At 42.3% G+C, this 14,430-nt stretch overlaps 1 pseudogene; it reads right to left on the minus strand.

Moving 5' to 3' along the window:
- Positions 1-12,987: 12,987 nt before the first annotated feature.
- On the minus strand, positions 12,988-13,914 carry LOC138775306 (proto-oncogene Mas-like; annotated as a pseudogene).
- Between the last annotated feature and the right edge of the window lie 516 nt (positions 13,915-14,430).

The raw sequence follows: 14,430 nt of genomic DNA on the forward strand, positions 1-14,430 counted from the left end.
TTGTCTTTTTCAGGAACAGGTGTACTTTGTAATGGCGCCTTTCATTTTACCATAACATGTATAATTGCCCAAAATATTATTTATGAAAATATAAATTGGTGAAATCGTAAAAAAAAATGCAATATGGAAATTTTTGGGGTGTTCCTGTGTCTACGTAATGCACTATATGGTAAAAGTGACATGATACCATTATTCTATAGGTCAGCCCAAACACAACCATATGCAGGTTTCCACAGATTCTCTTAGGTTATATATATATATTTTTTTTATATATTTGTTTTTTTTGCAATTATGCTGTATGGGGTATCATTTTTTGGGGCCATCATCTCTAGTTTTAAATAATACCATATTTGTGTAGATCGGATGTTTTTTGATCACTTTTTTATTATTTTCTATATATAATATAATGTAAAAAAAATCAACTATCCTGGCGCTTCACTCTTTTCGTTTACACCGTTTGCCATTCGCAATGACGATATTATATTTTAATAGATGGGACAATTACGCACGCTACAGTATATAATATGCTTATTTTTTTTATTATTTTTTTATATGTTTTATTTATAATATGGGATAGGGGGTGATTTAAAATCTTTATTGTGGGAGAGGCTTTTGGGTATTTTGTGTGATATTTAAGTGAATGGCCCCCTTCTCTATGTTCCCCCACTCTGGAAGTGTGGTGCATTATACTCACCGACCCCAGGCGCCATCTCGGGTCGACGACATCATCTTCGGGAGGCCGGCCGGCGTCATCAGCTGCTCAGCCACGATTAGCTGAGGATAACTGTGCTCAGCCAATCGCGGCTGAGCAGCTGATGACGCAGCAGAGGGGGGCCAGCATGAGGGATAGCTGGAGCGGTCTGGCCGGCCTCCCGAAGATGACGTTTTCAACCCAAGATTGAGCAACTGAGTGAGTATAGTGCATCACACTTCCGGGGGTGGGGGGAACACGGGGAAGGGGGCCATTCCCTTAAATAACACACATTACAAAGTTGTATATTTTTGTAATGTGTGTTATTTAGTGAATAAATGTTAAACGCCGCACTACTCCTTTAAGTCCCCCTTGGGGGACTTATACATGCAATCATTAGATTGCATACACTGATCAGTGTTATAGGTGCTCTGCTGATTGAGCCTGGCTGTGGCAGACTCAATGAGCAGAGCACCCATCGGACCGCATGGAGGAAGGTAAGAGATCTCCGGCGGTCCGTCATAGCGATCGATAAGTGACAGGAGCTGCTCCTGTCACTTACACTTACACTTAAAAGCCACGTTTAAGGGGCTTTTAAGTGTAAAAACCTCTGCAGCAGCCTCCCCTTCCTCTGCTATGAAGCGTGCTCCGCTCCTTAGAGACCCAGGACGTACAGTTACGCCCAGGGATGTTTGGTGAGAGGCATCCATGACATAACTGTAAGTCCAGGGTCGTCTAGGGGTTAAGTCTGTCTATCTGATCCACAATATATGAAAAGTAGAACATAGATTCTAGAAGTGCTATGTTGTCACTGTGCTCCCCTGTATGATACTAACCGTATCCACTATTTATTCAGGGAATGTATGGCAAAACTAGTTTCTATATGAACTTTTATCAGAATGGAGTATGGCACTCTCTGGTTACTGTATTGTCCAGACAAAATAAAAAAATGTAGGACTGCAAAAGGTGATGTAAAATAATAAATTACAGCAGGGAATTTTTCATGCATACATTAAACGTGCATATAATATCGTATATATGGTGTAACAAAACAAGGTGTGCAGTAGCAACCTGTGCCACGAGTGGTGTCATAATGTTTGTGGAACTCATACCACAGGAGGTAAGTAAAAATTGTGGAAAAACAATTGAGGTTAAAAAACACTGTTACAGAACAGCTCCAGTTCTAAAAAATAAAAATAAAAACACTGACAGACATAGATCTCCAAAAACCAAAAAAATTTTTTAAATTATCAGATCTCCAGTCATCTCCAGTCCGCATCTTCAGTTTGCCAATTAGGGCTGAGCAAACTGGAAGCCATGTGATGCATTCCAACCATTGAAAAGGCAGCCAGTGCGCATGCGCACCAGCAGCATTTTCTCTCCTATTTATTATAGAGGAAGAAGCTGAAGAGGAGAAAGACCAGGCCATCCTCCTGCTCATGATGACATAGACACATAATGGCGGAAGAAGAGGACGTGGTTAACAGATATGGGTAAGTATATATTTTTTTTCACTTCCGGGGTGGGGGGTGGGGTTGGGGGCATTGGGGTCGTCTGGAGGAAAGAGGTGGATTGGCTCAGGGCAGCTGATTAACAAACATTGCAAAGTTATATCACAGAAAGCCAGAGGTGAATAGATCTGTCAATCAGAACACAGCAGAGACAATTAGTGAATAGACCACAGCAAGGAAAGTGCAGGGAGAACTGAGAAAACATGAACCGGATCACAGAAGACATAAGCAAAGAACATAATAAAACTAGGAACGGACTTAAGGCTAAAAGTGCAGTCTTTGGCGCAGCGGTCGGATCTTAACCGCAGAGGGTGGCACTGATGCCTTTTCAGGCACGATCATGACAGTCCTGCTCTGACAGATATTTATATATATATATATATATATATATATATATATATACATACAGTGGTGCCTCGGATTATGAACATAATTCGTTCCAGGACCGTGCTTGTAATCCAAATCTACTCTTAAACCAAAGCAAATTTTCCCATAAGAAATCATAGAAATGCAGACAATTGGTTCCACATCCCAAAAATAATGATTTATTATTCTGAATAACATGTAAAACAAATGAAACAAACATCTAGAAACAGCAGAATATGTCATATTATAAGTTACTGTACAGTAACGGAGAGGATGGGAAACACAAGGCCTGACAGAGACTGCAGGGAGCATGAAGGAATGAGCAGGGCAGATATAGGAACATACATTCAGCACTCTGTGTCAGGGGAGAGAGGGGTTACAGCTATGAAGAGATTACCTCCACAGTCCTGTCCCCTGATGTAAGCCCCAGCATGAAGTGAATCTGCCAGAATTTGGAAGGTGAAGGAGACTTCCTGGGTCAGAGTACAGTGCTGTAGGCCCCGTTATGCACACCATGCCCCTCCTCCACTCGCGCTCCCACCCAGTACAGGGAGCTCTTAAACCAAAGCAATGCTCTTAACCCCTTAAAGCGTAATTGTCATTTCAGGGTAATTTTTTTGAAAACATTAAATATCAACAGTACAAGCGATTTTAAGAAACTCTGTAATAGGTTTTATAAACCAAAAAGTTTCCTTCTGGACTGAAAAAGCAATCTCCCAGCTTCCCCCCTCACTCCAGATGAAGCAGGATTTCTGTGCCCATTATGTGGCTATGGAGAGGGGAGGGGCTGTTAGGAGTGACTGAGCACGGAGCAGTCCTGCACAGCACAACACCCTGCAATCTTCTCTTAGTAAGTTCATAGATAAACACTGACCTTTCTGAAACCTGAATCCAGCGTTTTAGGTGCCCAGACAATCTACAAACAGCTGACCTTCATGTCACCTCTTCCTGCTCCCTCATCTCCCTCAGCCCCTCTCCCCTTCATAGGCATAGAATGGAAGAGCAGAACCCGTCTTCACTGGCTTCTCTGTAATGAAGACGTGTTTGCCTGATAATGCACAGATAAGAAGTCAGGGGGGGGAGGCTGAGAGATTGCTTCTTGAGTACAGAAGTAGGCTTTTTTGGCTGATAAAACCTATTACAGAGTTTCTTAAAATCGCTTAGACTACTGATTTCTGCAATAAAAAAAATATGACAGTTACGCTTTAAGGTCAAAGCCAATTTTCGTTTTTGCGCTTTTGCTTTTTCCACTTTATGTTTAAAAGTCCATAGCGCTTGCATTTTTTTCACCTAGAGACTTATATGAGCGCTTATTTTTTTGCTAAACCAATTGTACTTTGCAATGACAGGCATTATTTTTCCATAAAATATGCTGCAAAACTGGAAGAAAATCATTTGCGCTGTCAAATTGAAAAAAAAAAGGAATTTGTTTTGATTTCAGGGAGCTTTGCATTTACGCCGTTTGCCCTATGGTAAAACTGACTTATTATGCATGTTCCTCAAGTTGTTGCGATTACAATGATATATAACATGTATAACTTTTCTTTTATTTGATGGCTTTTAAAAAATTCAAACCATTGTTAACAAATATGTTACTTAAAATCGCTCTATTCCCAGGCTTATAGCGCTGTTATCCTTTGGTCTATGGAGCTGTGTGAGGGGTAATTTCTTGTGCCATGATGTGTTCTTTCTATAGGTACCTTGATTGCGCATATGCGACTTTTTTATCACTTTTTATAAAAAAATTTTCTGGATTCGATGCGACCAAAAATGCGCAATTTCGCACTTTGGAATTTTTTTGCGCTGAAGCCGTTTACCGTGCAAGATCAGGAATGTGATAATTTAATAGTTTGGGCGATTACGCGCGGCGATACCAAATATGTTTATTTATTTGTTTATTTATTAATTTATATTTATAAAATGGGAAAAGGGGGGTGATTTGGACTTTTATTAGGGGAGGGGATTTTTTTTATTAATAAAAACACTTTTTTACTTTTTTCTTCATGAACTAGACGTCCCCCTGGGGGACTTGTATAAACACAGCACTGATCTCTCATAGAGATCAATGCTGTGTATATACACAGCAAAGATCCATTTGATCAGTGATAGATTGCTATGGCCTGCTGCAGGCCACAGCAATCTATTGCCGAGCCGGGATCAGCGTCATTGCGACGCTGAGGCCTGGCACGGGCAGAAGAACGGATCTCCCCCCTGCGATCGCACCGTGGGGGGGAGATCCAACCCACTAGACACCAGGGATATCAAGTATAAAGCTCTTCAATGCAGCTGTCAAGTTTGACAGCTGCATTGAAGTGCTTAATTAGCCGGTGTGGCAATGGAACCCGCGCCGGCTAATAGAGGTGCCCCTCGGCTGCAGACCACAGCCGGGAGCGGCACCGTTCAGAGCGGAGTCCCGGCGGGACCCCTCTCTGAACTCCCCCCGCGGCACCACGATGTACCAGGTACGTCATGGGGTTAAACCAAGTCACAATTTTGAAAAAAGAGCCAATGGCTGCTTGCTATGACCGTCCACTGTTTTTACCCATAAGGGCCTACTGGGAGCACTTATGGTTAAATACATAGGTGCAGGAGCAGACTACCTTCTGCTTAACCCCTTATGTACTGTGTGTAAGTAATCCCAAAGTTCAGAAGACAAGGAGATATCTGCTTTACTGCTCATATACTGATAACCCCTGACCTCTGCACAGAGCTCCTCACATTTTTCTTTTCCTACTTGATTGTGCAGCTGGAGAACAGAGTTTAGAGGTTATCAGTGCAGTGAAGCAGAGATCTCTGTCTTCTGCTTGTTAACCTTTTTTTTGTGTTGCAGCATGTAAGTAAACATTGAGTCAATACAGGAGAGAAAAGAGCGCTGTACCTCACACCTATGGTTCCCTGCAGACTAAAACTTAGCTTTTATTAATACCTTAAAATTAACTATAATGTGCTCAATCTACAGTGATAGTGAAGTGATTTAAAATAGATCCAGGTGTTGGTTATCTGTGGGCTCCGATAGACTAAACACACATGTATGCGGCAGGCAAGTGGTTAACAATAGCAGCACCTCGGACGTTGGTGCTAGACTGATGAACTTTTGTTCTATCGACTTACTGTTACTTAGTGACGAGTGATAAGCACAGAACACATCCGCCACTCTAACCACTGTTTTTCCCCGATAAGCTAACAGATAAGTCCCATCTGGGAGTAGAGCCAGTACGCTCACTACATGCGATTTTGTATACGCATATCCACAGCCCACACCAACCACCCAGATCTACATAAAATGCACTGTCTGCCCCTCTGACATGTTTCACTGATAACTCATCAGCTTTTTCAAAGAGTTGGCAATCTAACCCTCTGCTCTCGGCGGCTCTCTCTTATAGGGGCGCTGATACTTAGTACGAGAACAGCAGGACAGCCCATTTGTATCACAGAACCAATGTTTAACTCTCATGTATAAGTATTGAGAGTCAGTTTTCCAGTATACGTCACAAAAGTAGGAAGTTCCAATTAGCGTCTCGCGCATGTCTTCCCACTTAGTCCTTTTGAATGAATATGCATCTGCGCATGACATACCACTTAGAGAAATAATGAAAAGGGACAAAATCTGCTCAAGATCTTGCTATACTGCGCATGTCGTTAGACTTGAAGTCGTGTATGAATCGCCCAGTGCAAAGCGCATGTCTTCATACTCGCATGGTATGTTTTCAATGCGCATGGCAATAGATTTAGACTAAGTTACTTGATTTTTTAGAAGGAGTATTTTTTCATTCCGACGTCATTGGTGTCATTTCATTCGATATCTTTGTATACTTTTAGGGTTCTGACGCATTTCTAATGGACATGTGAGTTGTCCAGTCTTTGAGGAGCCGCCCTGGGTCTCCAGGTAAGATACTAATTGTCATCTCATATAGTTACTGTTTAATGACTGTTCTCTTATGCTAAGGGTTAGAATGATTGAGATGTCACATATCTTGTCATATTTTAAACAAATGGTGCGAATGCAAAACTTTCATTGAGGCCATTGGGGACTAGGGTTCCTAGTTTGTATATCCACTCAGCCTCCAATTGGAGGAGTTTGGTATCTAGGTTGCCTTTTCTCGGTCCAAGTTTCGCCACTTGAATCCCGTATATCTTGATACATTTTAGATCACCTGCATGATGGCTGTTGATATGTTTGGCCACGCTCGTTTCGACATTGTGTGGTACGTTACTAATATGTGAGCCTAATCGTTTCCTGATCTGTTGTGTGGTTTTACCAATATACAGTATACTAGATCACAGGGGCATTTTATTGCGTACACTACATTGCAAGTTTGGCAGTTGATAAAATCACGGATTTTATAACTTTTCTGATCTCTAGGATTTATGAATTGTTTACTCTTTGGAAAGAATTGACAGAAAGAACAAGATCCACATGGGTATGAACCTTTTATGTTAGATCTAAGCCAGGTAGAGGGTGATATGTCTGTTGGAGTGAAGTGACTATGTACCAATAGGTCTCTAAGATTTTTTCCCCTCCTGTATGTGATACTAGGTGTTGTTGTTATCACGTCCTTCAGGTCGGGTCGGCTGTCAGAAGCAGATTTTGACCCTTGACATGCGCATTGACTACACTTTTCATTATTTCTCTAAGTGGTATGTCATGCGCAGATGCATATTCATTCAAAAGGACTAAGTGGGAAGACATGCGCGAGACGCTAATTGGAACTTCCTACTTTTGTGACGTATACTGGAAAACTGACGTCATTGGGCTCCAACTTCCAATGAAAATCAAATACTTACACATGAGAATTAAACATTGGTTCTGTGATACAAATGGGCTGTCCTGCTGTTCTCGTACCAAGTATCGGCGCCCCTATAAGAGAGAGCCGCCGAGAGCAGAGGGTTAGATTGCCAACTCTTTGAAAAAGCTGATGAGTTATCAGCGAAACATGTCAGACGGGCGGAGTAGTATACGGGGACAAACAGTGGTTAGAGTGGCGGATGTGTTCTGTGCTTATCACTCGTCACTAAGTAACAGTAAGTCGATAGAACAAAAGTTCATCAGTCTAGCACCAACGGCCGAGGTGCTGCTATTGTTAACCACTTGCCTGCCGCATACATGTGTGTTTAGTCTATCGGAGCCCACAGATAACCAACACCTGGATCTATTTTAAATCACTTCACTATCACTGTAGATTGAGCACATTATAGTTCATTTTAAGGTATTAATAAAAGCTAAGTTTTGGTCCGCAGGGAACCATAGGCATAAGGGTTTATTCCCACTGTAGTACAAAAAACGTGCCTCCTGACTGGGCTGGGATCCCCCCTCCCCGCACCTCACACCTATGGCTGACACTAGTGCCTCTCGGCTGCATAAAAAACATCAGAATTTTGTGTATGAATTGATCAAGCCACACTGCCCCATGTACCGCGTGCAGGTATCTGATACACATGGGTCCCTACACTAAGTCCACACTGTGCCGGTCAGTGACCACCACCCCCGCAGGCATGCACAGTCAGGGAAGGGAGGCCATGGAACGGCCCTGCAACCCCCATATCACAGGACCAGACCCAAAAATGCCACAACAGAACCCGGCCAGCACCGCGGCGGAGAAGGTCACCCCCAAACAGCACGAGTCTGGATAAGGTATTGTGCTCACCATAGCTACTGCAGATAGAATGGGACAAACAGGAGGGATTAAAAGAATATGCACTCAGGTGTCTCCTGCTGATTGCGGTCATGTGGGTCTTCCAGAAAGAACAAGATCCACATGGGTATGAACCTTTTATGTTAGATCTAAGCCAGGTAGAGGGTGATATGTCTGTTGGAGTGAAGTGACTATGTACCAATAGGTCTCTAAGATTTTTTCCCCTCCTGTATGTGATACTAGGTGTTGTTGTTATCACGTCCTTCAGGTCGGGTCGGCTGTCAGAAGCAGATTTTGACCCTTGACATGCGCATTGACTACACTTTTCATTATTTCTCTAAGTGGTATGCCATGCGCAGATGCATATTCATTCAAAAGGACTAAGTGGGAAGACATGCGCGAGACGCTAATTGGAACTTCCTACTTTTGTGACGTATACTGGAAAACTGACGTCATTGGGCTCCAACTTCCAATGAAAATCAAATACTTACACATGAGAGTTAAACATTGGTTCTGTGATACAAATGGGCTGTCCTGCTGTTCTCGTACCAAGTATCGGCGCCCTATAAGAGAGAGCCGCCGAGAGCAGAGGGTTAGATTGCCAACTCTTTGAAAAAGCTGATGAGTTATCAGCGAAACATGTCAGACGGGCGGAGTAGTATACGGGACAAACAGGGGTTAGAGTGGCGGATGTGTTCGTGCTTATCACTCGCACTAAGTAACAGTAAGTCGATAGAACAAAAGTTCATCAGTCTAGCACCAACGCCGAGGTGCTGCTATTGTTAACCACTTGCCTGCCGCATACATGTGTTTAGTCTATCGGAGCCCACAGATAACCAACACCTGGATCTATTTTAAATCACTTCATATCACTGTAGATTGAGCACATTTAGTTCATTTTAAGGTATTAATAAAAGCTAAGTTTTGGTCCGCAGGGAACCATAGGCATAAGGGTTTATTCCCACTGTAGTACAAAAAACGTGCCTCCTGACTGGGCTGGGATCCCCCCTCCCCGCACCTCACACCTATGGCTGACACTAGTGCCTCTCGGCTGCATAAAAAACATCAGAATTTTGTGTATGAATTGATCAAGCCACACTGCCCCATGTACCGCGTGCAGGTATCTGATACACTAAGTCCACACTGTGCCGGTCAGTGACCACCACCCCCGCAGGCATGCACAGTCAGGGAAGGGAGGCCATGGAACGGCCCTGCAACCCCCACATCACAGGACCAGACCCAAAAATGCCACAACAGAACCCGGCCAGCACCGCCGGCGGAGAAGGTCACCCCCAAACAGCACAAGTCTGGATAAGGTATTGTGCTCACCATAGCTACTGCAGATAGAATGGGACAAACAGGAGGGATTAAAAGAATGTGCACTCAGGTGTCTCCTGCTGATTGCGGTCATGTGGGTCTTCCAGGAGGAGTGCAAAAACACTGAGAAAGAAAGAAAGCAAAATGCAATACAGGAGAGAAAAGAGCGCTGCACCTCACACCTATGGCTGATACTAGTGCCTCTTGGCTGCATAAAAAACATCAGAATTTTGTGTATGAATTGATCAAGCCACACTGCCCCATGTACAGCGTGCAGGTATCTGATACACATGGGTCCCTACACTAAGTCCACACTGTGCCAGTCAGTGACCACCACCCCCGCAGGCGTGCACAGTCAGGGAAGGGAGGCCATGGAACGGCCTTGCGACCCCCATATCACAGGACCAGACCCAAAAATGCCACAACAGAACCCGGCCAGCACCGCCGACGGAGAAGGTCGCCCCAAACAGCACGAGTCTGGATAAGGTATTGCACTCACCATAGCTACTGCAGATAGAATGGGACAAACAGGAGGGATTAAAAGCATGTGCACTCAGGTGTCTCCTGCTGATTGCGGTCATGTGGGTCATGTGGGACACTAGTGCCTCTCGGCTGCATAAAAATCATCAGAATTTTGTGTATGAATTGATCAAGCCACACTGCCCCATGTACCGTGTGCAGGTATCTAATACACATGGGTCCCTACACTAAGTCCACACTGTATTGCATTTTGCTTTCTTTCTTTCTTTCTTTCTTAGTGTTTTTGCAATCCTCCTGGAAGACCCACATGACCGCAATCAGCAGGAGACACCTGAGTGCACATGCTTTTAATCCCTCCTTTTTGTCCCATTCTATCTGCAGTAGCTATGGTGAGCGCAATACCTTATCCAGACTCGTGCTGTTTGGGGGTGACCTTCTCCGCCGGCGGTGCTGGCCGGGTTCTGTTGTGGCATTTTTGGGTCTGGTCCTGTGATATGGGGGTCGCAGGGCCGTTCCATGGCCTCCCTTCCCTTACTGTGCATGCCTGCGGGGGTGGTGGTCACTGACCGGCACAGTGTAGGGACCCATGTGTATCAGATACCTGCACACGGTACATGGGGCAGTGTAGCTTGATCAATTCATACACAAAATTTTGATGTTTTTTATGCAGCCGAGAGGCACTAGTGTCAGCCATAGGTGTGAGGTGCAGCGCTCTTTTCTCTCCTGTATTGCATTAAACATTGGGTCACTTACAGTACATAAGGGGTTAAGCAGAACAATACACACTCTTACATTCTCCCTCAGGCACCTCTCCTGCACGGGCCCCATAGCAACAGCCTACCGTGCCTCTATGGTAGCTACGCCACTGCTTTTAGACGATTGCAGTTTCCTGTTAAGCATCATTTGCAATGACAAAAAGCAAGGTCCCAGGCTCTGTATAACACTGCCAATGCTGTATATAACACTGCCAATGCTGTATATAACCAGGCTCTGTATAAGACTGACAATGTTGTATATAACCAGGCTCTGTATAACAGTGTGAATGTTGTATATAACCAGACTCTGTATAACACTGCTAATGTTGTATGTAAATAGGCTCTGTATAAAGTCTTATCACAAGACATCTAAGTTTGGCTATTAGGTATTTAGGATGTTAAATGTTCTTAGTTTACTTCTAATGTGCATAAACTACAATTTACATTAACAGTGCAGAACTGCCTAAGTATATAGTGTATTTTGGGGTATATAGGGCTCCTGGTGATTTCCCCTTAAAAAAAAAAATACAAAAAACAAGGGCATAGATTGGCCTCCTGGGCACCCATGGAACAAATCTAATTAACACACTGACACTTTATACCAGGGCAGTGGGTACATTTTCTAACACAGTACGTACACAGTATTAAAGTATTAAAAGACAAGGAAATAAGACAAAGGAAAAAAGTGATCAGGATGCGAGTCACATGTTCAGGAAAAAAACACATGATCATCATAATAAAAGATAATTCAATGTTGTAGATACCAAATAAATACAATAAAATAAATAGGAGGGAGAGAAATGAATTTAATAGCAAAATATAAATGATCTTTAAAATTGTTTAGTGAGAAGAATGCACTGAAGGTTCGTTTATTTCATTCATTTGAAGCCTATAAACTATAAGACTATAAACAGAGATCAGGTCATAAAAGAAAGACTGAGATTTCTTCTCTTTTCAAATCCATTTTTGGCTTTGGCTTCAATCTTTGGCAGATAATCTGTCAGATCTTTCTGTGTAAATGGACCCTTAGCGGGATAAATAAAGACTCCTTCCAGTAGCAGCAAAGACCCAATTTTCACCACTTTAAGTGGCAGCACTAACCCCCTAGGCACCTCTCCCAGTGGAAGCACTCTTTATCCCCTCTAGCAGTACTGACTCACTCAGCACCTCTTTTACCTCTGATCGCTCGGTCCTTTTTGCACCAACTGACCTCCTTAGCACCTCTTCATCGAACCTCAGCCCCTCTTACAATGGCAGCACTGACCCCCTCAGCCCTTTTTCAGTGGGAGCACTGACCCTTAAATACATCTTCTAGTGGCAACACTGACCCCTTAGCCCCTCTTTCAGGACAGCTCTGACCACTCAGCACTGACTTCCTCAGCACCTCGTCCAGTATCAGTATCCTCTAATCCATTTTTCCCCTCACACCAGCAGAGAAATGTTCGCATGTGGAAGTGGACAGGAGAAAGTTGTTTCCCTGGTAACAGGTAAGCCTGCCTGCCCAGGAGATGCTGGGGGTGAAGGAGGTGGACAGGTTTGCTTTCTCAGCTCTTCTGTAGCTCCTTGGCAGCCCCCCTGCACTCTTCAGAGTGGGCTGTAGTGAGTATTATAAGGGCCTGTCAGATCATGGTCATGTGACTTCTAATTATGGAGCATACACTAATAATGCAGGGCTGGCATTATCAGTACAGTCTGTTGTAGATTCTCTGCTGTTTGCCAATGTTGACCACATGCATTGACTCTGTGCCTTACCAAACTACCATATACCCAGAGTCCGATAATTGTGCTGTACCGCAAAACAGATCGGCATAGGTATTTGTGAAGCTCTTAAGTTTTATTTCTTTTATTTGTTTGACACCTCTGCAGCGTCATTACAGGAGACATCAACCATTACATTTAAATTACTCATTGAAAAAAACACCAAGCTGTTTATCAACTGAAATTATAATTAAGCATACATTCATTTCCATCAGAAATCTAGAGCACAAGGTACTTTTTGCCCAAACAGTTAGTAAAATTCATCTTTAAAATACACTTAATCATAAGATAATCATAGAATCAAAGTGGACAGACATGACTAATGAATGTTTGCATACATTGTATTAACACAAATTTGTTGTATTAACACCACAGTTCCACTTCTGTTACTTGGGATAGTACTACAATACTAGAAATGCCCCTGTTTAGCCTAAGCCATGCTTGTACCGGGGCTTTGCACCATAGGTGTTCAATTCTTAGAATGTTCTTGCAAGATTGGTTTGGCTTGAAGTGTTACTTGTTTTGTTACTGCTTGAGTCATCATTTTCATCATCTTCTGTTCTGACGGCTTGTTCAAGGGCATCTTGGATAGAATGGCTCGTTTTCTGCTTCCATTTTTTCCCAACAATAAAGTAGATATATGGATCAATGGTACAGTTTAAAACTGTAGAAAACACACTTGCAAATAAATAAAAAAATTAAAATCTAGCAACTGAATAAACAATAAAAACCAGACAAAATAAATACAGACAGAAACACTATATAAAAAAATGAAATGAGAATACTAATGTATGCTTCAGTGAATACTGCATACCAAAGCTCTTCTTTATTTTAATGAGCAAGATGAAACTTGAAATGACCATGATCACTAAACAGATAACAATAGATAAACCAAAAAACTATTATCTGAACTGCTGTACACGCTGTAGTCGCGTGGCGAAATCTTCTGGTGAGCACACCAAGTTCTCTATGAGACTCTCTGAGCATCCAATGAGCCAAACTGCAGCACAGGTGATAGTAGACAAATTCTGGGGCCGATGGCATTGGTACCAGATAGGGAATAGGACAGAGAGGCATCTTTCCAGACTGATGGCTGTGAGGATGAACATTCCGGAATATTGTGCACTGTCACAAAGTTATCTCAAAAAAGAGATAAACTGAAACTTTTCCTTCAAAATGTGGATTTGGATTTGTTACTGTATTAATATATAATATTAGTACAGGTATGGTGAATATTAGATAGATGAAGTCGGCCACTGACAAATTGATAATGTAAATGGAATACTTGTTCTTTTTGATCTTGAAGCAAAGATAGAACAAAACAATAATGTTTCCTACGAAGCCAATGAGACAGAAAACTATAGCAATGGCGAAAATTATAGTCCAAGGCAGGTTCACATTTTCTGGATAGTCCCATCATAATATTTTGTGCAGCGACTTTCGGAGCTATAGTTGAGTTATTCATATTATTATTTTTTTTTAATGGGTGTGTCTTCTTAATAATCTGTGTTCAGAGATATAAATGTATTAAAAACAGTATCAGCAGAAATAAAGCATCATTTAAGTATGCAACTTGACTTAAAAATGAACTATAGAAATTGTTCTTACATCTACAACATACAAGAAAATTAGACAGAATTAAAATAAATTTTGTGTTGGTGGTGGTGGGGTATATATGCACTTTGTAACCAACCATTTTCTTAGGTTCATTCAAAATAAATGAGAAGCACATAGGAAGAATGTATTAATGCTTTTTGTGTAGGTTTTGGCAGAAAATTATTACAAATTTCTGAGACTCTTTGCATAATTTTTTTTTAATTTTCTTGTGATTTCAGCAAAAAAAACAAAAAAAACTGCTTTTCTAGTGAACTGTTTTCAGTATACTGCCCCCATGTGGAACTTTATACTACACAGACTAC

The sequence above is a fragment of the Dendropsophus ebraccatus genome, unplaced genomic scaffold, assembly GCF_027789765.1.
Source record: "Dendropsophus ebraccatus isolate aDenEbr1 unplaced genomic scaffold, aDenEbr1.pat pat_scaffold_1507_ctg1, whole genome shotgun sequence".
NCBI classification, from domain to species: Eukaryota; Metazoa; Chordata; class Amphibia; order Anura; family Hylidae; genus Dendropsophus; species Dendropsophus ebraccatus.